Genomic DNA, 7081 nt, shown 5'->3' with positions numbered 1-7081 from the left:
TTTCTGCTGCACTTTTGAAATGTATGACCATACTAGTCTTCTGAAAATTTCTCTATTGTCCAATGGATAGGACTGTTTTTGCCTGGTTCCATCCAGTCATAGTCAAGAAATCAACTTTACTGGTCTCTCTTCTCATTCCCACAGCAGTGTTCTGTATCTTCCCAAATATAATTTCTCAGCATTCTCATTTTGAACACATAAGCTGCCTCTTGGCAATGTTATCAAAACCACAACAGCAAACTGCACAGATACATCTTTAATCAACCTGTTTTGACATGTTATGATGTGGGATCTGACCTAATCCTTCTGTCCAAGAGGTAGAGCCTCTACTATAGTGCACAAGACTATACAATTCCACATATACATTCAAAATTCATCTCCACTTAACCAGCAGCACCTCTTGATTCCTCTATAGTGATTTACTATGTTGCTCATCAGACAGAAAGAGTTCGAAATCTTCAAAGATAATTGCAAAGACCAAAGCCATTGTCTGAAATCCCCACCAGAATTTGTTTAACCTCATCTTCAAGAGCAATCTCTTCAAGGCAACTGTGATCAAACCAACTGTTGCAAACCTTTGAGACCCCAAAAACAAGTTTGTAAGCCAATATCTTCTCCACCACCAAGCAGCTAGTTTCTTAATTGACTGGACAGTGGGTTTGTGATGCAAAGTGACACCAACAACACAGTTTCAATTCCCACATTGGCGAGGTTACCATGAAGATCGCATCTTCTCAACTTTGCCTGAGGTGTGGTTACACTCAGGTTAAACATACCACCAGTTATCTGTCTCTCTTATGAAATAATAGGCCTATGGTGTTCTGGGACTGTGGTGACTTTACCCTTTAACTTCCTTTGCCAGAATAAATCAGCCTTTTCTGTCATCGCCACAGCCCATTCTCTACTGAAATCTTCATTGTGTTAGTTCTGGAGTTGTCTATCAAATGCACCTTTGCTCTCTCCCATCTTCAACACTCTAGAAAAGTCAGGTCATCCAAATCTTACTTGTCTGGATCCTTAAAGCCCCACCAAGTCCTGTTCCACCATCACTCCTGTGCTTGCTGACTTACACTAATCATTCATTTGGCAACACCTCAAGTTTTCAAATCCTTCTATGGTCTTGCTTCACCTCATCCCTAACCTCCCACACTCTGCAACGATTAGATTAGATTAGATTACTTACAGTGTGGAAGCAGGCCCTTCGGCCCAACCTTGAACCAATAAGAAGATCCAATGTTCGGGGTATAAAGAAGCAAACAGTTTGAATGTTAAACAGGGTGTAACTGCCATTCAAAACACTCTCTCTCTATCAAAAGGTACCTTTTGCATATGAAACATCTTTGCAGTAAAAGCCAGAAGATGACCCAGGGAAATCTTCAGCCAAAAGGAGATGACAGCCACTGTGGGGTTTTGAAATCAAGTTTATGTAATTTTAATATGGGTTTTTATTGGAACAGTATATTGTTATCGAGTTAGATACAGATAAGAAACATTTGAGAAAGGAGGCTTAAAGTTGTAAATAATTATTGTTTAACTCTAACTCTAAAAGTGAATATTAAAGAGTAAATTTATATTATTTTCTTTAAATAGTGGAATTTGGGAATTCTCCAACACTTGGTTTAACAGATGGGTGAGTTTGGTTTAATTAGCAGAAGGGTTCTCCAAGATGTTGTAACACCAGATCTTGTTGCATTTAAACAAGGACTGCTTCATAATCTGACAAGTGGCAAATGGTGCTAAACCTTGATGATTGCACAGTGAGCATCCTCACTTTTGACCTTATGACAGAGAGAAGGTCATTGATGAAGCAGCTGAAGATGGTTGGGCCTAGAACACTACCCAGAGAGACTCCTGCAGCGATGTCCTGGAGCTGAGATGACTGACCTCCAACAACCACAACTCATCTTCCTACGCAGCAGGTATGACTCCAATCAGTGGAGAGTTGGCCCCCGATACTCATTGATTCCAGTTTTACTAGGGCTCTTTGATGTCACACTCAGTCAAATGAAGCCTTGATGTCAAGGGCTGCCACTCTCACCTCTTCTCTGGAATTCAGCTCTTTTGTCCATGTTTGAACAAAGGCTGTAATGAGGTCAGGAGCTGAGTGACTCTGGCAAAACCGAAACTGGGCATCAGTGAGCAGGTTATTGCTGAGCAGGTGCTGCTTGATAGCATTGTTGATGACCCCTTCCATCAGTTTACTGATGATGGAGAGTAGACTGATGGGGCGGTAATTGGCCAGGTTGGTTTTGCCTTGCTTTTTATGTACGGGGCAACTTTCCACATTGTTGGGTAGATGCCAATGTTGTAGCTGTATTGGATCAGCTTGGCACAAGCCTTCAGTATTATTGCTGGAATGTTGTCAGGATCTATAGCCTTTGCAGTATCCAATGTCTCCAACTGTTTAATATCATGTGGAATGAACGGAATTGGCTGAAGACTGGTATCTGTGATGCTGGGGACCACTGGAAGAGGTGAGATGGATTGTCCACTCCCCACATCCAGATGAAGATTGCTTCAGAGGTTTCAGCCTTGTCTTTTGCCCTGATGTGCTGGGCTCCTCCATCATTAAGGATGGGGATATTTGTGGAGCCTTCTCCTCCAGTGTGTTGTTTAATGCTCCACCACCATTCACAACTGGATTTGAAAAGACTGCAGAGCTTTGAACTGATCGGTTGGTTGTGGAATCGCTTAGTTCTGTCTATCACTTGCTACTTATACCATTTGGCATGCAAATAGTCCTGTTTGGTAGCTTCACCAGGTTGACACCTCATCTTCAGGTATGCCTGGTGCTTCTCCTGGCATGCCCTCCCACACTCTCCATTGATCCCTGGCTTGATGATAGTGCTTGAGTGGGGGTTATGCTGGGCCATGAGGTTACAGATTGTGTTGGAGTACAATTCTGCTGCTTTTGATGGCCCACAGCACCTCATGAATGCCCAGACCAGAGTTGCTAGATCTGATCAAAGTCTGTCCCATTTAACATAATGATAGTGCCACACATTGAGAATACCCTTAATGTGAAGGCGGGACTCTGTCTCCACAAGGACTGTACAGTGGTCATCTTACCAATACTGTCATGGACAGATGCATCTGCAGCCAGCAGATTGGTGAGGATGAGGACAAGTATGTTTTTTCCCTACTGTTGGTTCCCTCACCACCTACCACAGACCCAGTCTAGCAGCTATGTCCTTTAGCACCTGAACAGTTCAATCAGTAGTGCTGCTCTTGGTGGTGGGACATTAAAATCCCCCAGAGTACATTGTGTGTCCTTGCCATCCTCAGTGCTTCTTCCAAGTGTTGTCCAACATGGAGGAGTACTAATTCATCAACTGAGGGAGGACAGTGTGTGGTAATCAGGAGACTTCCTTGACTTCGTGTGACCTGAAGCCATGAGATGTCACGGGGTCTAGAGTCAAATGTTGAGGACTCCCACAGCAACTCCCTCCCTACTGTATCCCACTGTACCACCACTCGGCTGGGTTTGTCCTGCCTGTGGGGCAGGACATATCCAGGGATGGGGACGGGGATGGGGATGGGCATGGTGACGGTGGTGTCTGGGACAGTCATACTCACGGTATATACCTTACAGATAATGTCAGGTTTTTGCTTGACTAGTCTGAGAGACAGCTCCCCCAATGTTGGCACTAGCCCCCAGATGTTAATAAGGAGGACTTTGCAGGGTCAACAGGGCTGTTTCTGCCGTTGATTTTTCCAGTGCCTAGGTCGATGCTAGGTGATTGGATTAGATTACTTAGTGTGGTAACAGGCTCTTCAGCCCAACAAGTCCACACTGACCCTCCGAAGTGCAACCCACCCAGACATTACCAGCAATTTAGCATGGCTAGTTCACCTAACTTGCACATTTTTTTTTAGATTGTGGGAGGAAACCGGAGCACCCGGAGGAAACCCACGCAGACGCGGAGAGAATGTGCAAACTCCACACAGAGTTGCCTGAGGCGGGAATTGAACCCAGGTCTCTGGCACTGAGGCAGCAGTGCTAACCACTGTGCCACCATGCCACCCGTGATCTATCCTGTTTCATTTCTTGAGACTTTTTAGCGATTGGTACAACTGAATGAGCTAATGGTTAGATTCTTGGTAGTGTAGATGAGCAGAGAGATCTGTGTCTATTTACATAAATCCCTGAAAGTTGCCACACCGGTCGATAGGGTTGTTAAGTTAGCATACAGTGCCTTAGCTTTTATTGGTAGAGGGATGGAGTTTTGGAGCTATGAGGTCATGCTGCAGCTGTACAAAACTCTGGTGCGGCAACACTTGGAGTACTGCGTTCAGTTCTGGTCATTGCATTATAGGAAGGACGTGGAAGCTTTGGCAAGGGTTCAAAGGAGATTTACTAGGATGTTGCCGGGTATGGAGGGCAGGTCTTATGAAGAAAGGCTGAAGGACTTGATGCTGTTTTCGTTAGAGAGAAGGTTGAGAGGTGACTTATATGTCTCAATAAGATAATCAGAGGGTTAGATAAGGTGGAGAGTGAGCCTTTTTCCTCAGATAGTGCTGGCTAGCACGAGGAGACTAGTTTTAAATTGATGAGTGATAGATACAGAACAGAAGTAAGAAGTTGTTTTTTTACTCAGAGTAGTAAGGGCTGCCTGTAACTGTAGTAGACTCGCCAACTTTAAAGAACATTTTAACGGTCATTGGATAAACATATGGAGCAAAATGGAGTAATGTAGGATAGATAGGCTTCAGATTGGTTCCACAGGTCAGCACAACATCGAGGGCCAAAGGGCCTGTACTGCACTGTAATGTTCTATATTCTATATTGAATGGCTTGTTAGGCCATTTCAGAAGGCAATTGTGAGTCAACAACATTGCTGTGGATGTGGAGTCACACGTGGAGCAGACCAGGTATGGATGGCAGATTTTCTTCCCTGGTTCTTTAGTGAACCAGATGGGTTTTTCTCCAACAATGATTTCATGGAAATCAGTAGATTCTTAATTTTAGACCATTTTTTAAAAATTGAATTCAAATTCCACTCTGCCATGGCAGGATTCGAAGCCAGGTCCCCTGAATATCATCAGCTGTCTGACACCTACTTGGGTCCTACACTCTAAAATTCCCTTCCTATACCTTTCTCCTCCTCCAAAAATAGTTCTTAAAATCTATTTTCCAACCATGCTTTTGAACACCTTTTCCTAATATATTTTATTTTCAATGTTCTTTTGAATCACTTAATGTTTCATTGTGTTTTACAATTAGAATAGATTATCCTTTGGTTGTCAAAAATTATGCAAAGTTGTTTTTATATTTGGCATGTCAAACTTTACAAAGCAGAGCAATTAATTAATAAAGTCACTATCGATAAAACATATGTTTGTTGTTCTTCCCCACTTACATTGCTTCCACTGCCAGAAAATATTGTTGTTAGGCCTTTAGACTGTTGTATCGGCCTCAGGACTTTTCCAGCCTTCAGCTCGCACAACAGCTCTTCGTTGCTTGAAGAAGGGGAGGTCATATTGAAATACACTTGCCCTGCAAAGTGAGTAAATAATTTTTATGTTACAGCCAGATACAGTATATGCTAACCAGAGATTGTACAATACAGTCATGTATATGCTAACCAAGGATACATTTGTCTGGTGAATGTATCTGGTGAATGTCCATCAGACAATGGACAACAATAAACTTGTGCTAAATATGTAAATATGGACTAAACAGCAGAAGATGACTAAAATTTGTGTCTCCTCAACCTGATTTGAGCATTTACTGTCAGCACAGAAAAAGGCTAATTACCATCCATAAAACACTAACAACCTTAGTCTGTCGAGTGGAGGTATAAAAGTTATATTTCTTCTTTGGTTGGTACATAAAGAATTTCATGTAATTTAGTCCAATAGGTCTAATGCTGGTGTTGTTTCTATACAAATGCCCACCTACCTCATTTCATTTCAGCCAATTGCATAGCCTTCTACACACAATAACAATTTCTGGATTACAGAGTAGGCTAAGATAAAGATGATAAAAGAAAGAGTTTTGGAATAAAAGTTTCAATTGACACAAAGTATGATCTGAAATTTAAAATTTTGCTACTCCAGGTATTCTGCTGTCTTCATGATTGAGGTTATTATTGAATAGTGAAGAATGGATAGATAAGTATTGTAGAAATTGGTCAGAATTTGCAGAGTTGAGATAGTCTAACTTCATTCCACACAGCAGCCTGGGTACAAAATACCCAATAGGTGAGGTTGGATTTCAATGTTTTGTATCTGAAACATACATCAGGATCAGGACACACACTCTCGTGTCCACTTTCAAAAAGAAAATTCCACCACTGAACTGACCTTCACTTGGAAACCGAATGGGAGATGTTGTCCCATTACATGCTGGTGGAGGAGACATTGGATAGTTGGATTGTGGAAGGGATGTTGGCACTATCCTGTGGCTGTAAGATGATGGAGAGGAGTCCTGAAATGTTTAAAAAAAAAAAGAGACTCACGAATGGCAATTGAAGACAGCACATGACCAAATATTCAATTCAAGACCTCTTATAATATTTCAACTGAAATGTTGTGCCAATTAGAGAAAAGTCACCTCAACTCAAATTCTCCACGTCACAGGACATTGGGGTCACTTTAAATTGGATTTAACGCAAACACTTTCTCTGATTTTCAAAACACACGCACATGAGCGGTGTATAGAAATGCTGAACAGTATGACCCAGAATGTCCTGATAATGTATTCATTGAAAGTGAAAACATGGGGGATCAGTTAGCTGAATTCACTGGACAGCTGATTTACAATGGGTAAAAACAATGACTGCAGATGCTGGAAACCAAATTCTGGATTAGTGGTGCTGGAAGAGCACAGCAGTTCAGGCAGCATCCAACGAGCAGCGAAATCAACGTTTCGGGCAAAAGCCCTTCATCAGGAATGAAGGCAGTGAGCCTGAAGCGTGGAGAGATAAGCTCGAGGAGGGTGGGGGTGGGGAGAGAGTAGCATAGAGTACAATGGGTGAGTGGGGGAGGAGATGAAGGTGATAGGTCAGGGAGGAGAGGGTGGAGTGGATAGGTGGAAAAGGAGCTAGGCAGGTAGGACAAGTCCAGACATGTTATGGGA

This window comes from Chiloscyllium punctatum, chromosome 21 (genome assembly GCF_047496795.1).
Source record: "Chiloscyllium punctatum isolate Juve2018m chromosome 21, sChiPun1.3, whole genome shotgun sequence".
NCBI lineage: Eukaryota > Metazoa > Chordata > Chondrichthyes > Orectolobiformes > Hemiscylliidae > Chiloscyllium > Chiloscyllium punctatum.
This window is presented reverse-complemented; position numbering follows the sequence as displayed.